Source organism: Aquarana catesbeiana, linkage group LG10 (assembly GCF_042186555.1).
Source record: "Aquarana catesbeiana isolate 2022-GZ linkage group LG10, ASM4218655v1, whole genome shotgun sequence".
Classification (NCBI taxonomy): domain Eukaryota; kingdom Metazoa; phylum Chordata; class Amphibia; order Anura; family Ranidae; genus Aquarana; species Aquarana catesbeiana.
This window is the reverse complement of record NC_133333.1, coordinates 27,811,325-27,827,266: the sequence shown is the minus strand read 5'-3', so window position 1 is coordinate 27,827,266 and position 15,942 is coordinate 27,811,325. Positions and strand designations below refer to the sequence as shown.

General features: G+C 41.9%; 1 protein-coding gene across 2 annotated transcripts in view; it reads left to right on the top strand.

Moving 5' to 3' along the window:
- Positions 1 to 7,287: 7,287 nt before the first annotated feature.
- The window catches only part of LOC141110500 (sialic acid-binding Ig-like lectin 14), a 57,659-nt gene continuing 49,004 nt past the window's right edge, over positions 7,288 to 15,942 (top strand). For both annotated transcript variants that reach the window (XM_073601879.1, XM_073601878.1), the window contains exon 1: positions 7,288 to 7,522. The gene's annotated coding sequence lies outside the window, so the exon portion shown is untranslated. The remainder of the gene's footprint in view (positions 7,523 to 15,942) is intronic.

The window sequence follows — 15,942 nt, the reverse complement described above, 5'->3', positions numbered from 1 at the left end:
GCCTCTGGACAGGACATCCTGAGTCTTGCAGTTCCACAGAGATCAGAACACCATAGGATCAGAACACCATAGGTTAGTTATTTGTGAACATGCACTTTAAGTGATAATACCTTGTGTAGATCTGCTCTGAGTTATGGATTCAAATGATATTGAACCCGAAGGCAAACATGTAAGATATTGCATTATTCCAGTTCCTAAATGTGATGGCTGTATTAGTTTTTTTTTTAGGCTTTCTTGTACTTCATTATCTGCGGTGACCTCTGCCTATTGCTGTTTCCTGAGCACCTTTTTTGTGTTTCCTGTTTTTTTTTCTCTGGTCAACAAGGAGTGTGGCTGGGCTGTGAGACAGATTGATGTGTCATTAGAGTCCTGTGTATAATGTACAGCCTGGTATATGATGTACAGAGCCCTGTGTATAATGTACAGCCTGGTATATGATGTACAGAGTCCTCATAGTTGCCAACATTGCAAAAAAAAAATGTGGGACACTTTTTTAGCTGTAGGTGGAGCCGTATAATAATTAGGAGGGGCATGCGTTTGTAGGCGTGGCTTAGGAATCAAAAATAAAACTGCGGCGCGCAAAACGCGCCACTGCAAAAATGGGCGTGGTTTGCGTGTCATAGTGGGTGTGGCTTAAATGGGCGTGGCTCAAAGGGGGTGTGGTTAGAGTCTGAGATAAATAAGGGATGGAGAGGGAAAGGGGGAGAGAGGAATAAAGGGACAGCAGTCCCAGATCCTACACAACAATAGAAATATGTGTATTCTAGAAAGTTTAACAATCAGCAGATAAAGATACTCCAAACACCTTGTGTTAGCTCTTCAATCATCCCGGCACCATGATTGTTATGGTGTCAGGATGATTGAAGTGCATTATTTCTATTATTACATTGTAATATAAAAATAAATCATTCAACTCACCATAATTCAGAATCAGTGGGATCCCTGTGCGTGTCACCTGCCACGTCGCCTGCCACCAGCAGAGTCCATCCTTGCATCAGGTGCCACCAGCAGAGTCCTTCCTTGCATCAGGTGTCCCCAGCAGAGTCTGTCCACGTATCAGGTGCCCCTGGCAGAGTCCCTCCTTGCATCAGGTGCCCCCAGCAGAGTCAGTATAGACCCCTTCAGTGCAGACCCCCCCTCAGTGCAGACCCCCCTCCATCAGTGCAGACCCCCCTCATCAGTGCAGACCCCCCTCATCAGTGAAGACCCCCCTCATCAGTGCAAACCCCCTCAGAGCAGACCCCCCTCCATCAGTGCAGACCCCCTCAGAGCAGACCCCCCTCCATCAGTGCAGACCCCCTCAGAGCAGACCCCCCTCCATCAGTGCAGACCCCCTCAGCAGAACCCCCTCCATCAGTGAAGATGCCCTCAGCAGACCCTCTCCTCCCATAACGCCCCCCAGGCCCCAGCAGTGAGCACATAGATAGAGCAGCTGCCAGTGTAGCGTCCAGCGCCATGTGTTCAGTGGAGAGGGGAGGGGCCGATCCCTACGAGAGGAGAAGCCGATTCATTGGCTGCACGGATCTTCCCCTCTCTACTGAACACAAGGGGGAGCGATCAAGCGGCGGAGACGGGACCGGCCGCCATTTTACTGAAGCCCGCTTCCCAAAAAATGGAAATTGCAAACATTCCCGATTTTCCCTGGGCAAATCCCAGTTCGGGACAGCCTGCGATCGGGACGAGGGTCCCAAGATTGGGATTATCCCGGGAAATTCGGGACTGTTGCCAACTATGAATCCTGTGTATAATGTAAAGCCTGGTATATGATGTACAGAGCCCTGTGTATAATGTACAACCTGGTATATGATGTACAGAGCCCTGTGAATAATGTACAACCTGGTATATGATGTACAGAGCCCTGTGAATAATGTACAACCTGGTATATGATGTACAGAGCCCTGTTTATAATTTAGAGCCTGGTATATGATGTACAGATCCCTGTTTATAATGTACAGCCTGGTATATGATGTACAGAGCCCTGTTTATAATGTAGAGCCTGGTATATGATGTACAGAGCCCTGTTTATAATGTACAGCCTGGTATATGATGTACAGATCCCTGTGTATAACGTACAGCCTGGTATATGATGTACAGAGCCAGAAACAGGGGACGGAGTTGGTGGATTCTATAAGGGGTGGGGCTTATGAGAAGTGGGAGGGGTTAAAAGGGTGGGTGGGGTCTAGCCCCCCCCCATTTTAAAACTTCACCAGCCGCCACTGCCCTACACCATACCAATTGCCACTTCTGGCTCCACCAATCACCCAAATCCCCAACCATCAATACTCCCCCAATGTAGGGCGGGAGGGTGGGAAGTTGTTCTATTCTGTTGCTCCGACTGAAGACCTTCCCCATCCTGTCTCTTCACCACTCCCCCAATGCTCCACCCAGCCCAGACCATGCCCAGCCAGCCTCCTACCAACTCCATCCTACAGCAGCCCCACTGATGCTTATTTCCCTGTCCCAAGCCCCTTTAACCCCTGTCATGCCGACCCTCTGTTTACTGCCTTTGGGTTTTACTCCAGTCCTTTCCTTCAAGGTGGATGTGGAAATGCTCCTCGCTGTGTCATTGTATTTCAACAGTGGGACTTCCCTGCTGTCAGAATAGGCTGATCAGAGCTGTGGCCCACTGGCTGCATGTGCTGATCCAGCAGAAATTTTCTAACAAGCCTGTTCATGAAAATTCAATCTATAGATTGACTTCTTGTGAATGGAAACTGCCACATATAGATCACAATTCAGCCGGTTGCTGCTGAACCAGCAACATATTGATCCATGTATGGCCAGTTTTACATTACTAAGAATGTACCAGCCAAAACACGTTGCAGTTTATGATGCTATCTCTCACACATGAGCGATAAATCAGTATTCCTCGGTGTGAATGATTTTTCTGGCTTTAGAAAAGTTCATGGTAGGTTATTTCTGTCTGCCCGACTAGTGGATGATTCCTGGAAATCATTTTCAAGCAATTTTCAAACAGAAAGAGGAATCGACAGAATGATCAGACAGAGGGGTTGATTTACTAAAGGCAAATAGACTGTGCACTTTGCAAAATGCAGTTGCCCTCTGCAAATGCAGTTGCTTCAGATCATAGTAAATGAGGTAAGGCTCCACTTTTCAATGAGTACCCAATCACATGCAAGGAAAATAAAAAACATAAGGACCAAGCCTCTTTTCGAGATTTGGTGTTTACAAGTTAAAGTGGTTGTATAGTCTTTTATTACTTTTACCTACAGGTAAGCCTATAGTAAGGCTTACCTGTAGGTAAAAAAAATATCTCCTAAACCTTTACGGTTTAGGAGATATTCCCCTTGCTATGAGCCACTGACTGCAGCACCGCATGCGCACAGGTGATTCTCGGCTGAAGCCCGGCAACTGCCGGACCTTGCCGGGTAGGAAATCTCCCGCGCGCATGTGCGGGAGTGATGACATCGCGGCTCCAGCCACTCAGCGCTGGAACCGCGATACCCGGAAGACACGCCGAGGCAACATGACAGCTCCCTCGGCGTGGACCAGGTAAGATACCGACGCCTCGTTCTAAGGTAAGTATTTCATAATAAGCTAGTATGCGGTGCATACTAGCTCATTATGCCTTTTGCTTTACAGGGTTAAAAAAAAAAAAAAAATTTTGCGGGTATACAACCGCTTTAAAAACAATTTTTTTTGCTAGAAAATTACTTAGAACACCCAAACATTATACATTTTTTTTCTAATGCCCTAGAGAATAAAATGGCGGTCGTTGCAATACTTCCTGTCACACCGTATTTGCGCAACTGTCTTACAAGCGCACTTTTTTTTGAAAAAAATACATTTTTGAATTAAAAAATCAGACAACAGTAAAGTTAGCCCAATTTTTTTTATATTGTGAAAGATAATGTTACGCTGAGTAAATTGATACCCAACATGTCACGCTTCAAAATTCCGCTCACTCGTGGAATGGCGACAAGCTTTTACCCTTAGGGTTAGAATTATTGCCCTCGCTCTAACGATTGTGGCGATACCTCACATGTGTGGTTTGAACACCGTTTTCATATGCGGGCGCTACTCACGTATGCGTTCGCTTCTGCACCCAGGCTCAGCGTGATGGTGTGCGTTTAAATTTTTTTTTCCTATTTATTTTACCTTTTATTTTTTATTTTTACACTATTCTTTTTTTTTTTTTTAAATGTGTCACTTTTATCTTTTATTCCTATTACAAGAAATGTAAACATCCCTTGTAATAGAAAAAAATCATGACAGGTCCTCTTAAATATGAGATCTGGGGTCAAAAGACCTCAGATCTCGTATTTACACTAAAATGCAATAAAAAAAAAATAAAAAAAAAAATATGTCATTTAAAAAAAAAAAAATGGCCCTTTAAGAGCTATGGGTGGAAGTGAGGTTTTGACGTCCCTTCTGCCCTCCAACTAAGTACCTCCCCACATCTATAGCCCCCCATATGTACCTTCCTACCTACTGGACCCAACTAAATACCTCCCCACATCACAGGCCCTCCATATGTAACTTCCTTCCTACTAGGCCCAACTAAGTACCTTCCCACATCACAGGCCCCCCATATGTACCTTCCTACCTACTAGACCCAATTAAGTACCTTCCCACATCACAGGCCCCCCATATGTACCTTCCTACCTACTAGACCCAACTAAGTACCTCCCCACATCACAGGCCCCCCATATGTACCTTCCTACCTACTAGGCCCAACTAAGTACCGCCCCACGTTACAAGCCCCCCATATGTACCTTCCTTAATAATAGGCCCAACCATAGCTCCCAACTTTTTGAGATGGGAATGAGGGACACCTATTATCAAAAGTATGTAGACATAGGACACAACCCCTGCCACGCCCCCTTAAAGGAGAATTCTACAAAAAAAATGATTAGTTAAACCCACAAGTGCTTTTTTTTATCACTACTATTCCTTTATACTGGCATTTGAAATTTACAAATGCAGCAATTTAGAACTTTTAGGACTTGGGAACACTTTTTTGAAGGGTAAAACGTGCATTTTACATACAACTCTATGAATCAGACCAAAATGAAGGACAAATGATGAGGAAAGAGGGACATAGGGACTTTGTTCCAAATCAGGGACAGTCCCTCGAAATCAGGGACAGTTGGGAGCTATGATATATGCTACTTAGCTTGCGACAGCATCTTTCATAGTAAAGTCCAAGGTAGGTCTGTATACACAGGCAAACATCTGGAGGGATCTCTGAGCTGGCACCACAGGTGAGCGGCTGGACGAGTCCCAGAGCTGGTAGCTTAGATAGGTAGCTAGAGACACAGAGCCAACCCACTTGAAGCACAACACTCTCTTCAGTGGCTGGTTCTTCCAGAGAAACTGTGCTATAGGGCTCCTGGCTGTCTGCCGCATGCTGTGGATCAGTGAACAGTAGGGGACTGTACACCCGGCTGCAGATCATGTGCCCAGCCACCTCTGCCTCATCAGGTGTGGTCTCTCTGAGCTGCCAAGGGAGGGAAAGGTATATCCCCAGGGCATGCTCAGGAGTCCAGTGGATTATGGAAAAAGGAGTTAAAGTGGTTCCAAAATCAGAATGTGTTTTATCTTAATGCATTCTGTGCATTAAGATAAAACACCTTCTGTGTGCAGCCCCCTCAGCCCCCCTAATACTTACCTGAGCCCCATCTTGATCCAGGGATATTGCAGGAGAGTCTCGGCTGCCCAGAACTCTCCCTCCTGACTGGCTGAGACAGCGATCCCCACCGTGAGAAGACAGTGATTATCACTAGCGGCTATAGCAGCCGCTAGCGATATTCGTAAAATAATTTGGCAGGCTGGACCCAAGTTGATTGATCAAGCAACTTGATACATTGAGCCTGCCCATTAATGGTTTGAATTTGGGCCGGTTCCTGCTGAACCGGCTGAGATTTAAACTCGTGTATAAAGCCAGCCTAAGACAGGAAGTGTGTTACTCAGGGCCGGGACAAGGGGTGGGCAGGAGGGGTGGCTCCTCTGGGCACTGTAGTATCATGTGAGATGGAAGGGCACCATGAGGAGATTGGGGGGTAAAGAATTTGTGTTGGGAAGGGAAATTTGGGGGGGGGGGTGGCAGGGGGGTAAGAATTGTTCTAGGAGCAGAATTTTGGGGAGGTGTGCTAGTGGTGAATGGGGGGAAGGAAGGATTTGTGTTGGCGGGGGATGGGTGAAGAGAATTTGTGCTAGGAGGAGGGATTTGTGCTAGAAAGGGTAATATGTTGGGGGGGGGGGGATTTGCACTAAGATCAATTTTTTTTTGGGGGGGGGTGTTGTGCTAAAAGGGATGATTGGGGGGATTTGTGCTAGGAGGGGGGATTTGGAGTGGGATGGAGAGGATTTGTGCTTGAAGGGGAAATTTAAGGGGTAGTGGATTTGTGCTAGGAGGGAGAAATTTGTTTTTTTTGTTGGGGGAGGGGGTTTTGTGCTAGTAGGGATGATTGGGGGGTATTTGTGCTAGGAGGGGGGTATTTGGAGTGGGATGGAGAGGATTTGTGCTTGAAGGGGAAATTTAAGGGGTAGAAGATTTGTGTTAGGAGGGAGAAATTTTTTTTTGTTGGGGGGGTGGGGGATTTGTGCTAGTAGGGATGAATTTGGGGGGGGGGGGGATTTGTGCTAGGAGAGGGGATTTGGAGTGGGAGGGAGGATTCTTGCTTGGGGAGAAAATATAAGGGGTAGAGGATTTGTGCTAGGAGGGAGAATTTTTTTGTTGGGGGGGATATGTGCTGGGGGCATATGGGGAGAGAGAGGATTTGAACTTGGGGGGCAAAGATTTGTTTCAGGAGGGGAGATTTCAGCAGGGGGGTGGATTTGTATTGGGAGGAAAGGGGATTTATGCTTGGGGGGGGTAAGCATGCAGATTAGTGCTCAATTTTTTTTGGGGGGGGGGACATTTTTGCTGACACATAATCATACACTTTAAGGGGGTGGGTGCAATTTGGCAAGTCACCCTGGACTCTAGATGACCTTGTCCCGGCACTGGTGTTACCGGCTGGAACACCAGGCAGAAATAAAGAGAAAAAAGGCCTATAAAAAAAGAAAACCAATACAGCTACAGCATTTGATGATTGGTACGTTGGATATGTTATATTTTTGCTTGTGGTTTTAATACCACTTTAACTGGTAGGAGGCTTCAAGATGTTTTATACCTTCACCTGCTTAAGCAACACTCCATAATTAGTCACAACTTTCATTGAAAGCTAAAGCAGCATTATAATTGACATATTAACATGTAATTACTGTATGTGTAGCTGTTAACTGATCCCAAGGGTGACATAACTTCTTGCTAATCAGGCTTTGTGTGTTTGTTTCCTACTCTTACTTCTGCTTTTTGGCTTAGAGAATCTCGTAATCACACCGTGTGTGCAAAGAGAATAACCACACCAGTCAGAGAGCACGAAGGGAAGAAGACTTTGCTAAATGATTCAGTTCTGAAGAACAAGTCGTAGATTGGTGGACTGAGATAGAACGTTGAAGACAAGGAATATGGCAAGATGTGGATTCCATGAAAAGGACTACTGAATTTGTACAGGTAAGAAAAGACCTGATGAAGGGCAAGTGCAGGGCTTGAAGGACCTCATTTGGGAGGAGAGGTTTGCTAAAAGTGAATTTCTTATACTTTTAGGAATAAGGTGATTGAAGTGCCAAAACTTTTATTTTATTATTTTGGATAGAATGTGGAAGGGTTAGAACCAAGCCAAGCCAAAGGGACCCAAAACTTCGGTGGAGGATGTTTTTTACACCTTTTGTATCTTGCTTTCAACAAATTCTTGAGGTCTATGATGGCTTTTTCTGTTTTAAGGATTAGAACCATGTTTTGTTGGTCAAAAAATTTAAATTTTTTTATTGTTGACTTTTTTATTCATTATTTTTTACTTGCATATTTATTTTTATAATCATGACTTCTTACTTTTTATAGGAAGGGTGCTTTTTTGCATCTGTTTTGGTAATTAGAAAATAATTAAAATTATTTTATTGATAAAAAAAATAATGACATTTTTATAAATTTTATTTATTTATTTATTTATTTTTTTATCATGACTTCTCGCTCTTATAGTAAGGATGCTTTTTTTTGCATCTGTTTTGTTAATTACAATTGCAATTATTTTATTAGGAAAAAAAATAATGACTTTTTTTATTCATTATTTTTATTTGCATATTTATTTTTAATAATAATAATCATGACTTCTCACGTTTTTTAGGAAGGATGCTTCTTGAATCTGTTTTGTTATATATCTTGCTTTGTTCTCAATACATTATTGAGATTTATGATGGATCACTGAATTTTTCTCATTCACAGATTAGAACCCTGTCAGATTTTTATGGGTTTAAAAATAATTTTATTGGTAAAATTTAATGACTTTTCTATATATTTTTTTTTTTTACTTGCATATTTATTTTTATAATCAGGACTTTTTACAATTATAGGAAGGATTTTCTTTGCATCTTTTTTTGTTATATGTCATTCTTTGATCTCAAAATATTCTTGAGGTCTATGATGGATTGCTGCCATTTTCTATTTCAAGGATTAGAACCATGTCTGATTGTTATTAGTCTAAACATCATTTTATTGGTAAAAAGTAATTACTTTTATTCAGTATTTTTTTTTTACTTGCATTTTTTTTTAATTTTCATAACTTTTTACTTTAATAGAAAGGATTTTTCTCATTCACAGATTAGAATTCTGTCTGCTTTTTAGGGGTTTAAAAATAATTTTATTGGTAAAATTTATTGACTTTTCTATTTTTTTTTTATTTGCATATTTATTTTTATAATCAGGACTTTTTACTATTATAGGAAGGATTTTCTTTGCATCTTTTTTTGTTATTTGTCATTCTTTGACCTCAAAATATTCTAGAGGTCTATGATGGAGTGCTGCCATTTCCTATTTCAAGGATTAGAACCATGTCTGATTGTTATTGGTCTAAAAATAATTTTATTGGTAAAAAGTAATGACTTATATTCAGTATTTTTTTTCTTGCATTTTTTTTTTAATTTTCATAACTTTTTACTTTAATAGGAAGGATTTTTCTCATTCACAGATTAGAACCCTGTCTGATTTTTATAGGTTTAAAAATAATTTTATTGGTAAAACTTAATGACTTTTCTATATTTTTTTTTTTGCTTGCATATTTTTCCTTTTATAATCAGGTCTTTTTACTATTATAAGGAAGGATTTTCTTTGCATCTTTTTTTTGTTTAAATGTCATTCTTTGACCTCAAAATATTCTTGAGGTCTATGATGTTGTGTTGCCTTTTTCTATTTTAAGGATTAGAACCATGTCTGATTGTTATTGGTCTAAAAATAATTGTATTGGTAAAAAGTAATGATTTTTGTACTCAGTAATTTTTTTTGTACTTGCATTTTTTTTTTAAATTATCATTACTTTTTCTATTTCTATTTTCTATCTTTACAATAGCACCGCTAATGTGTGAATGGGGGAAACTGGATTTTTTCTTTTTTTTTTTCGTTCAAACAACAAAAAATGATCATTGTATGGACTGCTTTACTAGGAATGTACAAAAAAAGATTTGATTTTGCATAGATTTTAAGGCATTTGATACAGTTGTGATAGTATAGCGATAACTGTTACTGTTCCCATCCATTCTGTTGCAGTAGACAATCTATGGTAACCATATCTTTTATTTGGCTTTGCATTGGATTGCATTGTGTTCTCTCTATTCTCTATTGAATGCTGTTGACAATTTTTCACAATGGGGAAACTCCAGGCTCATCTTTCAGAGTAGAAGATGATCTGGACGTTACCAGATGTAGCAGTAACCTATTCGAGCAGACTAGTGATCGCTGGTAAATCAAATTGGGCTGGCATGCAAAATAATAAACTTAAAGTGTAACTTTTCAAATTCCTGACCTGTCAAAATATACAACAAGAAGATACATTTTCAGAGGAGCCCCACATTTGATTAAAATGCCTTACTTGATTTCCAGTCCGGGTACTATGCCTAGGCTGAAATGAATGGCTGCCTATACAACTTAAAGCCTGCACCCTGCCATTCAGAAGCCTTGATCCAGCATAACCACTCATGGGAATTGTTCCCACCAAATAAAATACAGCAACAGCCCTGAAGAAGGGAGGAGTCTATCCCCTCGAAACGCATAGGCTTGATGTACTTTTTGCTAATTTATATTAAAATCTATTTTTTTTCATAAAAAAAAAAAAAAATAACAAACATGTCATACTTACCTGCTCTGTGCAGTTGGTTGTGCACAGAGCAGCCCCCATTCTCCTCTTCTCAGGTCCCTCACCGGCGCTCCTGGCCCTTCCCTCCTGCTGAGTTGCCCCAGAGCAAGCTGTGACTAGGCCCCACCCTCTCTCTCTTCTCCTTGGCTCATTGAGTTTGATTGACAGCAGCGGTAACAAATGGCACCCCACTGCTGTCTCAGCTGATCAGGAGGGAGAGTCCTGTACAGCCAAGCAGTGGCGGCCCATCCATAAGGGGAGCAGGGGCTGCCCCCCTAATCCATGTGCTCATCCCAAATCTACATGCAGGGTGCCGGACGCATGAATTTCAATGGGTTTTTTTTTTTAAGCACATGATTAGAGCCTGAGGCTTTAATTGGCTTCAAAAAAGGATAGGCTGAGCCCACCCAGTTGTGTGACAATAGCGAATTAATATTCACTATTGTCTTCCTGATTCTCCTCCCGGCCAATCAGGTCTCAGGACCCACTACCTGTTAGGCCAGGAGGAGAAGCAATGGCTCCGGCTTAGGCCGGGAGGAGCAGCAGCCCTGCAGCCCTATCCCAGACAATGGTGTCCCTGGGGGGGGGGGGGGGGGGCAGAGGGGGCCCTGACCCCCCCCCAACATTATGCTGTGCCCCCCCCCCCATTAAAAAACATTTTTTTTTTTTTTTTTACAAAAAGACAATGTCTAAGAGGGAGAGCATCCCCAGTCAGCTCCTGTGGGTGATTCCTCCCCCCTCCCCTTGCTCGCTGACACTACATAATGCGAGCGCTCACACAACCACTGCCACCCGATCTGCTCCTTCCCCTGCATCCTCATTGGCAGGGAGAAGTCCACCAGGACTCTCAGTTACTGAAAAAACAGACTGATTTCTCCCGTCCTTAGGACAGGAGAACCAGCCTGTAAATTCCAAGAGATGCCAGACCAGAGCAGTCAATAGCAGGAGCAGGACAGCAAGAAGAGGCTGGGTAACCCCACAGTGGCAGAACACCAGGGCCCGGTGGCAAGACAACTTTTGCAACCCTGATAGTTCTCCCACTGCTTTGGACCCTTATATTTTCTTGGTATGCTGGTGACATATATCTCTTGTTTTCTGCCACCCTGGGAGGGCTCCAATACAGTAGGAAGGGAGCTCACTGCAGAACATGTGAAAGGGCCGTTGTTGGATCGTAGTAAAGGGCCCCAGGATATATATATATATATCTAGATATATATATATATATATCTAGATATATATATATCTAGATATATATATAGATATATATATATATATCTAGATATATATATATCTAGATATATATCTAGATATATATATATCTAGATATATATATATATATATTTGCATTTTATAGTTGCCCCCCTACTTTTGTCCCTGTCCCCCCATGTGGCCCCCCTAAATATGAAAGCTGGAGACACGACTGATCCCAGATCCTCACCATCTGCCTCCTAAGGTAAGGCCTCTGATTGCTGCCTTACCATCCTGTCTCCCGCCTGTTCCTGTGTCCCCCTGACCACGGTAATCATGGCTGCTGAGCCATGATACCATGATCAATTTATGTTCCTCCATCATCCCGCTCTCTGCTGTGAGATTCTCTCCCCTCTCCCCCTCTCTCCCTGCCTGTCCGGGTGAGAGCAGCTTTCATCCCTGCCCCTCCAGACACTATTCAGATGCAATATGCAGCAAAAATACATGTATCCCCTCTGTATTATGCTGGAATTACCTACAGCGTATGTATTTTATTATTTATTTATTTTTTTTATAAAAAAAGCTAAATACCCTTTTCCACACTGCTGCTGTGTGGTCACCAGTGGCGATCCGTCCATACGTCCTAAACCATGCGCCCGGCCTCTAATTGTCATGGAGGGCGCCGGACATATAGATTGCAATGGGGTTTTTTTTAATTTATTTTTTTTTTAGAACGTGAATAGAGCCTGGGGCTATAATTGGCTTCAAAAAAGGAGCACTGCTCCCAGAGCCCACCCAGTTGTGAATTAATATTCGCTAATATTCGCTATTGTCTTTCTGATTCTCCTCCCGGCCAATCAGGAAGTGCATACCTCCCAACACTTTGAGATGGGAATGAGGGACACTTACTAGCAAATGTATGTAGGCATAGGACACTCCTCCTGCCACACCCTCTTAAAGAAGAATTAACCAAAAAAAGGTTAACCACTTGAGCCCCGGACCATTATGCTGCCTAAGGACCAGAGGTCTTTTTCCAATTTGGCACTGCGTCGCTTTAACTGCTAATTGCGCGGTCATGCAATGCTGTACCCAAACGAAATTTGCGTCCTTTTCTTCCCACAAATAGAGCTTTCTTTTGATGGTATTTGATCACCTCTGCAGTTTTTATTTTTTGCGCTATAAACGGAAAAAGACCGAAAATTTTGAAAAAAAATGATATTTTCTACTTTTTGTTATAAAAAAAAATCCAATAAACTAAATTTTAGTCATACATTTAGGCCAAAATGTATTCGGCCACATGTCTTTGGTAAAAAAAATGTCAATAAGCATATATTTATTGGTTTGCGCAAAAGTTATAGCGTCTACAAACTAGGGTACATTTTCTGTAATTTACACAGCTTTTAGTTTATGACTGCCTATGTCATTTCTTGAGGTGCTAAAATGGCAGGGCAGTACAAAACCCCCCCAAATGACCCCATTTTGGAAAGTAGACACCCCAAGGAAATTGCTGAGAGGCATGTTGAACCCATTGAATATTTATTTTTTTTGTCCCAAGTGATTGAATAATGACAAAAAAAAAATATTTACAAAAAGTTGTCACTAAATGATATATTGCTCACACAGGCCATGGGCCTATGTGGAATTGCACCCCAAAATACATTCAGCTGCTGTTCCTGAGTATGGGGATACCACATGTGTGGGACTTTTTGGGAGCTTAGCCGCGTACGGGGCCCCGAAAACCAATCACCGCCTTCAGGATTTCTAAGGGTGTAAATTTTTGATTTCACTCTTCACTGCCTATCGCAGTTTCGGAGGCCATGGAATGCCCAGGTGGCACAAAACCCCCCCAAATGACCCCATTTTGGAAAGTAGACACCCCAAGCTATTTGCTGAGAGGCATATTGAGTCCATGGAATATTTTATATTTTGACACAAGTTGCGGGAAAGTGACACTTTTTTTTTTTTTTTTTTGCACAAAGTTGTCACTAAATGATATATTACTCACACAGGCCATGGGCATATGTGGAATTGCACCCCAAAATACATTTAGCTGCTTCTCCTGAGTATGGGCATACCACATGTGTGGGACTTTTTGGGAGCCTAGCCGCGTACGGGGCCCCGAAAACCAAGCACCGCCTTCAGGATTTCTAAGGGTGAAAATTTTTGATTTCACTCTTCACTGCCTATCACAGTTTCGGAGGTCATGGAATGCCCAGGTGGCACAAACCCCCCCCAAATGACCCCATTTTGGAAAGTAGACACCCCAAGCTATTTGCTGTGAGGCATGGTGAGTATTTTGCAGCTCTCATTTGTTTTTGAAAATGAAGAAAGACAAGAAAAAACTTTTTTTTTTTTCTTTTTTCAATTTTCAAAACTTTGTGACAAAAAGTGAGGTCTGCAAAATACTCACTATACCTCTCAGCAAATAGCTTGGGGTGTCTACTTTCCAAAATGGGGTCATTTGGGGGGGTTTTGTGCCACCTGGGCTTTCCATGGCCTCCGAAATTGTGATAGGCAGTGAAGAGTGAAATCAAAAATTCACGCCCTTAGAAAGCCTGAAGGCGGTGCTTGGTTTTCGGGGTCCCATACGCGGCTAGGCTCCCAAAAAGTCTCACACATGTGGTATCCCCGTACTCAGGAGAAGCAGCAGAATGTATTTTGGGGTGTAATTTCACATATTCCCATGGCATGTTTGAGCAATATATCATTTAGTGACAACTTTGTGCAAAAAAAAAAAAATTTGTCTCTTTCCCGCAACTTGTGTCGCAATATAAAATATTCCATGGACTCGACATGCCTCTCAGCAAATAGCTTGGGGTGTCAACTTTCCAAAATGGGGGGTTTGAACTATCCTGGCATTTTATGCACAACATTTAGAAGCTTATGTCACACATCACCCACTCTTCTAACCACTTGAAGACAAAGCCCTTTCTGACACTTTTTGTTTACATGAAAAAGTTATTTTTTTTTGCAAAAAAATTACTTTGAACCCCCAAACATTATATATTTTTTTAAAGCAAATGCCCTACAGATTAAAATGGTGGGTGTTTCATTTTTTTTTTTTCACACAGTATTTGCGCAGCGATTTTTCAAACGCATTTTTTGGGGAAAAAACACACTTTTTTAAATTTTAATGCACTAAAACACACTATATTGCCCAAATGTTTGATGAAATAAAAAAGATGATCTTAGGCCGAGTACATGGATACCAAACATGACATGCTTTAAAATTGCGCACAAACGTGCAGTGGCAACAAAATAAATACATTTTTAAAAGCCTTTAAAAGCCTTTACTCATTACCACTTTAGATTTACAGAGGAGGTCTACTGCAAAAATTACTACCCTCGATCTGACCTTCGCGGCGATACCTCACATGCATGGTGCAATTGCTGATTACGTTTGACGACAGACCGCCGCTTGCGTTCGCCTTAGCGCGAGAGCAGGGGGCGACAGGGGTGCTTTTTTTTTTTTTCTTTATTATTTTTTTGCTTTTTTATCTTATTTTTAAACTGTTCCTTTCATTTTTTTTTTTTTTTAATCATTTTTATTGTTATCTCGGGGAATGTAAATATCCCCTATGATAGCAATAGGTAGTGACAGGTACTCTTTTTTGAAAAAATTGGGGTCTATTAGACCCTAGATCTCTCCTCTGCCCTCAAAGCATCTGATGACACCAAGATCGGTGTGATAAAATGCTTCCCCAATTTCCCAATGGCGCTATTTACATCTGGCGAAATCTAAGTCATAAAATGCTCGTGGCTTCTGGTTTCTTAGGCCATAGAGATGTTTGGAGCCACTCTGGTCTCTGATCAGCTCTATGGTCAGCTGGCTGAATCACCGGCTGCATTCTCAGGTTCCCTGTTGAGACAGGAGAGCCAGAGAAAAACACGGAAGACGGTGGGGGGGGGGGCATTCCCTCCCATGGCTTGTAAAAGCAGTCTAGAGGCTAATTAGCCGCTAGGATTGCTTTTACATGAAAGCCGACCGCTGGCTGAAAAGAATGATACCAAGATGATACCTAAACCTGCAGGCATCATTCTGGTATAACCATTCAAAGTCAAGAAAGGCGTACCTGAAGACAAAAAAATGGTTAACAATAAAGCACAGTAAACGGTAAAGTATAAAAAATTGCATACCTGAAAAGCAAACATGATAAAACATAATAACAATAAAACATTGCAGAATAGAATACAGTAAAAAAGAGCAGAACAAGAGAGAGAGAATGAGAGAGAGAGAGAGAACAATAAAACGACAACTATTTTTTTTTATTATATATATATATATTTTTTTTTTTACACTTTTTTTGTAACTAACTTTTATAACTGTAACCGGTTCCAGGTTCGGGTCTCTCAAAATGCGATGGCATCTTGGGAGACCCTGTGAAAGTGTGCCTAGTCTGTGGAATGCTGTACCCTACGCTAATACTCAACTAGTGCATGGTAGCGTTCAAAACATTCACCAATGCAAAGACCAGGATTGTCAGGACAGGAGGGACAATAATAGTGGGTGTCACGCCTATATCCGCGCTTCCTGCAGACACGACATCTTTTTTGGGGGGGT